Raw genomic sequence first — 10751 nt, 5'->3', positions numbered from 1 at the left:
CTGAGCTCCTTCCTCTTTGCACAGACTGTCAGATTAGGTCAGGCAGGCGTCTCTGTGGACTATGATGTTTGCAGGTGACATTATGATCCGTAGGGAGAGGTGGAAGAGCGTCCAGAGAGGTGGAGGTACGCTCTGGAGAGAAGAAGAATGAAAGTCAGAATGCACGTGGAGTGGAGAGTCATCAGAGCTGTGACAGTGCAGTCATGAAACACCAAACATATAAAGGCTTGTTTACATCATGTAGCCCTGCTCTGAAACACTGACATAGATGTAACTCTGTCTGTGAAGCTGGATTTAAGAAATAAGTGTTTAAAGTTTATCTCCTGTAAGTACAACATGTTACCTCACCAGGTTGGTTGACTTATATTAGCTTATGTTAGCTAACTAGTGACAGAATTGATAACCCAGTGGAAAATAAGGACACTAAAACTACACATCAGTTTAAGGGATCACCTTTACGCTGCCTCTGGCTGCAACAATGGGTTTTATGTTCACTTTCACTCTCTGTCTTTAGCAGTAAGTGGATCTTTGCTACTTGGCTAGCTGTACTAAAAGGGGAAGATTCACCTGCAAGCTGTAATGTCCACGTTTGTAAAGCAAACTTATAAATGACAACTGTGTGGAGGAGAGAACAGATGAGTTGCTTAAGGTATAAAAGATTTAATGTATTTGTCCTTGTCACAGTGGAGCTCCATCAGTCTGTCAGAGAAGGTCCTCTGCTGCCTGCTGTAAGTGGTGCAGAGGGTGGTCGAAAGCTTGCATAATGACCTCCTCTCCACCACAGCTTCAAATGTTTCCAGTGTGCAGCCAGTCACATGAACACATAGCCATCACTTCAGTCTGTCTGTAGGTGTCACCAGCTATGATGCTGTTCCCCCAGCAGAGCCTCTGTGCTGGTCTTCCTTTTAGCCTGTTGTCATTGTGCCACATCAGCATCCTGCCTCAGGATAGACACGATTTGTCCTCTTCATTCTGAAGTCAGTCACCATTCTTGTAGGTGGAGACACACATCACTGTGGAGCTCCTGTCCTGCACAGGCAGGACAGAGCTCTGCCCTGTTGAGACATTCTGCACATGTCTCAACTCTGTATATTTTTATATATTTTATTTATTGTTTACTCTATTTAAATTGTAAAATATGTGTATACACACACACACACACACACACGTAGAAAAATATTTAGTATACACATCCAGAATTTTTTTTTTTTTTGCATATACTATTATATATTACATATATTTATTAGTTTCAGATGTAGCCATTCTTGTATTTTGCTTGTTTACATTATTGTATTTTGCACAACTCTGTTGCTTGTGAAGCTCGCACACAAGAATTTCACTCACATGTGCTGTACCAATGTACCTGCACATGTGATGTGACAATAAAAGTGATTTGATTTGATTTGATTTGATTCTCACATTCTCATATTGTCTGTTAGGTAGTCGGTAATCCATGAGAAGGTGGACGTGTTTGCTGACACTTCCTGTGGCTTATTCTTCAACAGCAGCGGCTGGATCACATTAAATGGATTTGATAAACGAAAGAATGTGATCCTCCATCATGCAGTTACTCGTTTGTTTCTAACATGTAGATAGGAGTCAGATCTCTGCAGCACCCAGATTTAACTCATACACAAACTACAGGAGGAGAGTAAATACAGTGTCTTATAAAATGGTCAATCAATTAATTTAATAATTAACTCTATGGAGAAACAAAGTTAAATAAGTCAAATAAAATGCTGGTATGACCACTCTGTAGGTTTACAATACAATACAAGTTTATTTGTATAGCACATTTAAAACCAGAGGTCCAGTGAAAGCAGTAGCAAAATATAAATGCAAATAAGCTAGCAGGTGGAGAGCATTGATTAACCAAGCATAAGCAGATATCAAAATAAAACTTATAAAGTAAAATCAGTACAAAACATTGTTCAACAAAACAGAAGAAAAGGGCTTGCATAAGAGTACACTTACAAGAAGCGTACTCTAGATAGCCGGGAAGGCTAAACCAAAGTCTGGATTGAGTCAGATGTGCAAACAGCTTGTAGGAGGTTGTTCCAGAGGTTAGGTGCAACTGAGGGGAAAGCACGGTCACCTCTGGTCTTCAGCCGTGACCTACGGTAGGTTGCACCAAGAGCAACTGGTCTGATGATCTCAGTGCGCTACTAGGAATATACAGGCTGAGAAGATCAGTAAGATAGCTAGGCACGGTATTATTTATGATTTTAAAAGTAAGCAATAAGATTTTAAAATCAATGTGATCTTTAATGGGAGCCAGCGTAGGTCAGAGAGAATTGGAGTAATAGACCCAAACCTACTTGGTTTGGCTTTAGAGATTAGACGTAGTTGGTCAAAACTAGATTTAACTACAGAGGACGCATGTTTGTCAAGCTTAAAGCACGGCGGCTTGTTCGTGACAGAGACTCTGAGTTTGGACATTTGTCCTGCTGTAAAATGAATTTGGGAGAAATTCTTTTCTAATCACTCTGAGGAGTTCCCGGCATCGGTGTTAGTTTGGGTGTGTTCATATTTGTTGTTGTTGGTCTCACTAAGCTCCTTTTTTCCGTCTTCTCTTTCTCCTTATCACCCAGCCAATCACAGCAGCTCGCTGCCCCTCCCTGAGCATGGTTACACTCCTGTTTTATCTACTGCAAATGGAGCTTTTTCAGCCCAGATTTGCCATCTGCTGCTCACAATAGATCATCTGATTGATGGGATTTCTCTCTAATATTCCTGGGTTGATACATAAAACACCTTGACATGGCTGCTGTGAACTAGTGCTATATCAGTATAGTTGAAATTGGTGTGGGGGTGGCTGAGGCAGTAGATACTCAAACTGTTTAGGGGGGCAATATCAGTGGCAGGAAAGTTTCTTTTCCACTGACATTCCTGATCCACATGCAATTCCACTGAAAATGGTTTTAATGCCAAAAAGAAACAAGAAAAAAGCCAATGTTACCTGATGTTTATGGAAGATTTTTCCCCTCCAGACTGTACAAAGCTAGGATAAAGGTGTAATTGACTGATTTAATGTCTGCTACTCTTGATGTAACCTAGAAGTGACTGTGAACACTACAGCTTCTCTGCACCAGTTAAACATAGGCTGTGTCCCAATTCAGGGTCTGCAGCCTTAAAGTACGCAGCCTCAACGATCCTCAAGGGCCGCGTACTCAAAGACCGCTAAGGCCGGAAGTGCGAGGCTTGTGAAATGGGACGGTCTAGCCTCCGTTGCGCTGCCCAGGTTGCCTAGCAACCATGATACTAACAGCTGGAAACGTGTCATACAGCTTTGTGTGACAGAAATGAAGGAGAAAATCTTTTGTTCATTTGTTTGTTTCTACATGAGCTTTGATCATTCTCTGTAGGATTAAGCTCAGCTATTGAACGGCGTATATTTAAAGGCTTTAAAACCAAGTTAGTACAAACGTCACTAATGTCACATGACTTTGCCGACATGTGGCCAACAGTAATGTTTAATGTTCTTCGTTATTAAACATTTGCACATAAATAAGTGACATCATATTCAGTACTTACTTTTCACAGTTTACTCTTCGGCCGCTCCGCTTCTGCCGTCTGCGGCAGAATTCTCCACACCGACTGCCGCGCTATGAATTGTGGGATATATGGGACCACGAAGTCTACACTGCCACAGCCTTAAAATTCAGGGAAATGAAGGACACATTTCAGGGCCGCATTTCAAGCAGCCTTTGAATTGGGACAGCCTTCGGCGCGCCGCTGTGACGTAATCGGCCTTGAAATGCGGCCTTTAAGGCTGCAGACCCTGAATTGGGATACAGCCATAGAGTGTTACTGCAAACTTTATCACAGTACTGCAACCTGACCAGTGTAGCGTGCACTAACCTGCGGAGAGTCTCTAAGGAAGAGGCCATCCACCCTTCAGACAAAGCTCATTTACGCCACTTGTATCCACTGTGTTGTTCTTTTGGTCACTCCTCATAGCTTGTTACGATAGGTGAGGGTAGGGACGTAGATCGACCGGTAAATCGGGAGCTTCGCTTTTACGCTCAGCTCTCTCTTCACCACGGCCGACCGGTACAGCGTCTGCACCACTGCAGCTGCAGCACCAATCTACCTCTTAATCTCCTGCTCCCCTCACTTGTCAACAAGACTCCGAGATACTCTTCCACTTGGGGAAGCAACTCGTCCCTGACCCAGAGTGGGCCATGGCCTCAGACTTGGAGGTGCTTGGATTCTCAATACACCCCTTCACACTTGACTGCGAACTGCTCCAGTGTAAGCTGTAGGCCACCACCTGATGATATCAACAGAGCCACATCTCAGAGACGAGAGTCTGAGACCACCCAAGTGGAAGCCTTCTGCCACTTGGCTATTCCTAGAAATCCTGTCCATGTTGAAGAACACCCACCAGGAACAAGTTTGACTTCTTACCGGCTATGTGGACCAAGCTCTTGCAATGGTTGTATAAGGATCCAACGGATGGTAGCAACAGTCCAGACACCCCTTTCTCCCAAAGCACTTCCCACAGAATACTCCAAACTGAACAATCAAATGTCCTCTCCACCTCGACAAAACACGTGTAGGCTGGTTGGGCAAACTCCCACGCACCCTGAAGTATCGTCAAAAGGATAAAGAGCTGCTCCAGTGTTCCGTGACCTGGATGAAAACCTGGACTGCTCCTCCTGTATCTGAGGTTTGACTAACAGACGGACTCTCATTTCCAGCACCCAGACATAGACTTTTCCGGGGAGGCTAAAGAGTGTGATTCCCATTGTGGCGGGGCGTGGTCTGTGGAGCCGCTGCAGGGGAGGTGGATGCACCTAAGCGGGATCCACAATCACGCCTCGCCGGCTTAAAGTCTGTGCTCGGACCGATGTCATGTTTGTTGTTGATGTGTGTGGCTGCAAGCTGCAGCTGGGTATTGTGTACAGCAACCGTGAGAGAATAAAAGATGATGCTGAAAAGCATAAAAATGTGGACAGGTCTGTCGTCTGATGATTACAGTGGTGCCGAAACCAAGCAGGAGGGCACAGCAGACCAGGGATGGAGCTGGTGGGTGCAGCGGGAGCAGGCCACAGTGTCTCGCAGCCAGCGGGATGAACTCCAGGACCGGATCGAGCGCCGGATGCAAAGGATTGAATCTGGTGGTTCTGATCCGGTCCTGGCCGACGCTGCCGATACCCCCACTGGCGTTCCCCGGTGGCGTGGGAGTGGAGGAGGTTCAGACTTTTCCAGTGCCCATGCGGACCCCCAGGGTGCGACCAGCCAGGACGCAGCCTGCCGCCGCTTGCTGCGTTTTGTTTTAAAGTTAAATAATCAGCAGATGAATCCATTATAAATGTGTATATTTTTGGTTAATCTGCATCAAATATAAAAACCTACTTTACAGTTTTGAATGAGTAATGATACAATAAGGATATAATAGAGACTTAGAGTCACAGCGGGTATTTTTTCTGCAGTGAGTAAAACTGTAATACATTTACAATACTATTATTATTATGTTTAATACTTGTATTTAAAGTAACACTTTGAATGCAGGACTTGTATTAGATGATTGTTTCAGCGCTGTCAGTATAGGCTAGAGTATTCGCACGTCTTCTAGTTTGTGTCTGTAGTTTGCGATGGTTTTATACAACTTAAGTACATTTGTGGCTTTGGAGAATCGAAACAACATCGTCTTTTTGTGCTCAGAGTGTGAGAAAGTATGAGGCTTTTTCTTTCCTTGGCACACAACCTGTAAAAAGCCAGTAAGTCATGAAATATGGCGCCGCGGATGGTCGCCCTGGTGCTTCAGTGCGTTACTTTTGTTTTGTTTTTGTGCATTTTCTCTGTGTCTGGGCACTCCTCTGGATACTCGTACACCAGAGAAGAGCTCCTTAACTACAGGACTACAACGCCTGTGGATTTATTTCCAATATTTGTCGCATCTGCGGCAGATTTACTGCTGACTCTGACCAGGAAAGCGAGACGCCGAAAGAGAGGGAAGCGAGCCGGCGCACTCGTGCGTTTGAGGAGACGCGGACTGCGAACTGCTCTTCCTGGGATCTTCCTTTCTAATGTACGCTCACTCGGCAATAAGATTGACGAACTGGCCCTGATGAGAAGCATGAACAGAGACTTTGCCTCCTCCTGTGTCTTATGTTTTACGGAGTCGTGGCTCAGTGAGAACATCCCAGACTGCGCGCTCAAGCTGGAGGGCTTCCATCTGCTGCGCGCGGACCGGCAGGCCGCTCTCTCCGGTAAGTCCAAAGGTGGAGGTCTCTGCTTCTACATCAATAGTGGCTGGTGCACAGATGTAACAGTGATTGCTCAGCACTGCTCTCCCTCTCTGGAATATCTTTTTATTCACTGCAAACCGTTTTATTCTCCGCGGGAGTTTGCTTCATTCATCCTGGCCGCTGTTTACATCCCGCCAGACGCAGATGCGCAGGCAGCTCAGTGCGCACTCGCGGAGCAGATTCTCCACACGGAGCGGACATTCCCGGACTCTCTCATCATTGCTCTTGGGGACTTTAACAAAGCCAATCTGAGCCATGAGCTTCCGAAATATAAGCAGTATATTAAATGCCCGACCAGAGAGGAGAGGACATTAGACCACTGTTACAGCACGATCAGCGGGGCCTATCGCGCGGTGCCCCGCGCTTCACTCGGACTTTCTGACCACGTCATGATCCACCTAATCCCCGCGTACAGACAGAGGCTGAAGCTCTCCAAACCTGTCGTGAGGACCAAAAAACTGTGGAGCAACGAGGCTGTGGAGGAGCTTCGCACGTGTTTGGAGTCTACAGACTGGGACACAATGAAGGCTGCTTCTAACAGCTTGGACGAGTTTACGGACACTGTCACCTCCTATATCCACTTCTGTGAGGACAGCATTGTGCCATCACGCACCAGGGTGAGTTATAACAATGACAAACCCTGGTTTACTCCTAAACTCAAAAAGCTGTGGCTGGAAAAGAGAAAGGCGTTCAGAAGCGGAGACAGGGACTGCTACAGAGAGGCCAAGTACAGGTTCACTAAAGAAGTGGACATTGCTAAACATCAGCACTCTGAGAAGATGCAGCAGCAGATCTCAGAGAATGACTCGGCCTCTGTGTGGAAAGGTTTTAGGAATATCACCAACTACAAGCCTAAAACCCCCCACTCCACTGATGACTTGCTCTTGGCCAACACCCTCAACAACTTCTACTGCCGTTTTGACGAGCCATCAGGCAGCCTTCACACCTCCAACGACCCCAACAATAGAGGCACTTTGGACACTCATTCCCCCACCTCTCCCCCCTCCATAGAGCCATCACCACCTTCAAACCGTTCACCTACAACACCCCCCTCCTCACCCCACACAAAAGAGGATTTCACACCACCTCCTCCCACCACAACTCTTCATATTCATGAAGCAGATGTGAGGAAGCAGTTTAAGAACCTGAATGCTCGGAAAGCTCCCGGCCCAGACGGCGTGTCTCCTGCCACCCTCAGACACTGTGCAAACGAGCTGGCCCCAGTGTTTTCTGGCATTTTCAACTCCTCACTGCAGGCATGTCATGTGCCTGCCTGCTTCAAGTCCTCCACCATAATCCCTGTCCCCAAGAAACCTAGGATCACTGGACTAAATGACTACAGACCCGTGGCTCTGACATCTGTGGTCATGAAGTCTTTTGAGCGCCTAGTTCTCTCCCATCTCAGGACCCTCACGGCCCCCCTCCTGGACCCCCTGCAGTTTGCATATAGAGCCAACAGGTCTGTAGACGACGCCATCAACATGGCCCTACACTTCATCCTGCAGCATCTGGACTCCCCAGGAACCTACGCCAGGATCCTGTTTGTGGACTTCAGCTCTGCCTTCAACACCATCCTTCCAGACCATCTCCGAGGCAAGCTTTCCCAGATGAATGTGCCTGACCCCATCTGCCGGTGGATCACTGACTTCCTGACGGACAGGAAGCAGCATGTGAGGCTGGGAAAGAATGTCTCGGACTCCCGGACCATCAGCACCGGCTCCCCTCAGGGCTGTGTTCTTTCTCCTCTGCTCTTCTCCCTGTACACCAACTGCTGCACCTCCACCCACCAGTCTGTCAAGCTAATCAAGTTTGCAGATGACACCACCGTTATTGGACTCATCTCGGACGGGGACGAGTCTGCCTACAGGAGGGAGGTTGAACGTCTGGTGTCCTGGTGCAGCCACAACAACCTGGTGCTGAATGCCCAGAAGACAGTGGAGATTATTGTGGACTTCAGGAAGCACACAGCTCCACTCCCCCCCATCATCCTGACTGATACCCCCATCACCTCTGTGGACTCATTCCGCTTCCTGGGTACCACCATCACCCAGGACCTGAAGTGGGAGCCCACCATCACCTCCGTCATCAAGAAAGCCCAGCAGAGGATGTACTTCCTGAGGCAGCTGAAGAAATTCAACCTGCCAACACGGACGATGATGCAGTTCTACACCGCAATCATCGAGTCCATCCTCACCTCCTCCATCACCGTGTGGTACGCTGGAGCCACTATCAGGGACAAACAGAGACTGCAGCGTGTTGTGCGCTCTGCTGAGAAGGTGATTGGCTGCAGACTCCCATCTCTGCAGGACCTGTACACCTCCAGGACTCTGCGGCGTGCAGCCCGGATCTCAGCTGACCCTTCTCACCCTGGACACAGTCTGTTTGACCTGCTCCCCTCAGGCAGGAGGCTCCGGTCCATTCGCACCAGAACCTCTCGCCATAAGAACAGTTTCTTCCCCTCTGCTGTCGGACACATGAACAATAACCATATGACTGTTCCCACCACTAACACATGACCCTACGCTGTGTCACTGCATCATTCCATGTTTGGCACTGATCACCACCTGCACTCATGTATATATCTTTCTACGTAGTACTCTTAATTCTTATTCTCATGTATATATCTCATGTATATCTCATGCACATATCTTTCCACGTAGCACTTTTAATTCTTATCCCTACTTTTATTTTTTCATGTCTATTTAAGTGCTATTTATGACACTATGTTTGCACTGAAGCACCGCAGCAATTTCCTAATGTTGTAAACCTGCTCAACATTTGGCAATAAACCCCTTTCTCATTCCATTCCCATTCTGAAATATCTGAGGGTTTAACATCGTCGCTGTCTTTCTTGAGAAAGAGATGGAAAAAGAGATTTTGTGCATCTTCCTGTATAATTTCAGAGGGTCCCAATCATGCTGACAATTACCCGTATCAGTTGGAAAGTTCATGTTATCACTGTAATTGGCCCCAAATTTCCTAAACATGAACATCCTAAACATTTCCTAAACAGTTTAAGAAATGCTGTCCAGGCCAGGCTCTTGGTAATGGCACCCTGAGAGTGTTTATGCTGTAGGCTTGCATAACGTCTCTAATTTAGCATCATTTCGTGTCTATCAACACAGAGGCCCAAGTGGGATTTATTCATCGGGTTCCTGTAACTTCAATATAAAAGATGACCCTTGTGTTCGCATATTAACTATTACACAGCGTCGAGGTTAAAGATGTTTTAACTAATATAGACTGAAGAGAAAGACTGAAGCAGTGAGTCAGTGCTAAATACTTGGTGAAGCCAGGCAGAAAGAAGATATTTGAGCATTACACACTATGGTGGCCTGCGGAGGAAGAACCCCCTTTGAACAGGGCGACCTTTGGCAGAACCAGGCTCAAGGGCAGCCATTAATGTCTTTCTACTGGCTGCTGGCCAGTCACAGGAGCATGTTCAGTGAGATTACCTAAATGTACCACCGAACCACACTCCAGCTCCTCCAGGCTGCAGAATTTACACCCTTTGGCACATCCTTTAACAAATAACAGTTTTACAGTTTAGAGTAAAATGTCATTCATATATATTTAATATCTGTAATATCTGGATATATATATTTGTAATTTTGTAATATATTGTATTATTTAATTGAGTTCAGTCAGTTCTTAATGTCTTGCAGTGACTGTGACCACATAATTTCCTCAGGGTTAATAAAGTATTCTGATTCTGACGACAGCAAAACACGAGGAAAATAAATCAAAGTAAATCAGGAAATGGTGAGAGAAGTGCAGGAAACACAGTCACAGACTGAACAAGAGTCCGGGGACACATGTCATAAATACAAACAGTAACCACAACCAAAATACAACAAGGTCTAAGGACACAGGACGCTAAGGTGTAAGGAAAATCTCCCCCAAAAGGCAAGAGCGAAACTAAAACGTTGATGCTTTATGTTTTTATTACAACGTGCTGATGTCAGCCTGCTATGGAAACATGTTATGTGTTGTACTGCTCTTTCCAAACCTTTCATACAATGTATCACTGATAAGTTTTTTTTAATGAAAAAAATTAACATAAAACCTACGTACTCATATCCCACGATGTCTAGAACTTTAGTGTGAAGTTCCATAAAGAAATCATGGGTAATACAGCGTTTGTGCTGTTTGAGGGTTCTACCAGCACACTACATTGGAAAATGATATCTTGAAAACTGTGGATGCTAGACTGCTAACAAACACACAAATGGAGCTGATTACACACTCCCTCCCTTCAGGGGGAGAATAAAAGGAAGAACAAAGCAACCCAACGGAGAACACCTGGTAATAAACAAGACTCCAATATAAAACCCTGGGACTGTTGTGATTTAACTATACAAAGAAATTCAAAGTGAAATCATTGCATCAAGACATCACTGGACACTTTATTAGATACACCTTTCTTATAATGGGTCAGACCTCCTTTTGCCTTCAGAGCTGCCTTAAATCTTTGCAGCATAGACTCATCAGGGT

The sequence above is a fragment of the Aulonocara sp. 'chitande type north' Nkhata Bay genome, linkage group LG18 (assembly GCF_057382095.1).
Source record: "Aulonocara sp. 'chitande type north' Nkhata Bay isolate Kocher_YH1m ecotype deep benthic linkage group LG18, A_spYH_male_GT1.1, whole genome shotgun sequence".
NCBI classification, from domain to species: Eukaryota; Metazoa; Chordata; class Actinopteri; order Cichliformes; family Cichlidae; genus Aulonocara; species Aulonocara sp. 'chitande type north' Nkhata Bay.
This window is presented reverse-complemented; position numbering follows the sequence as displayed.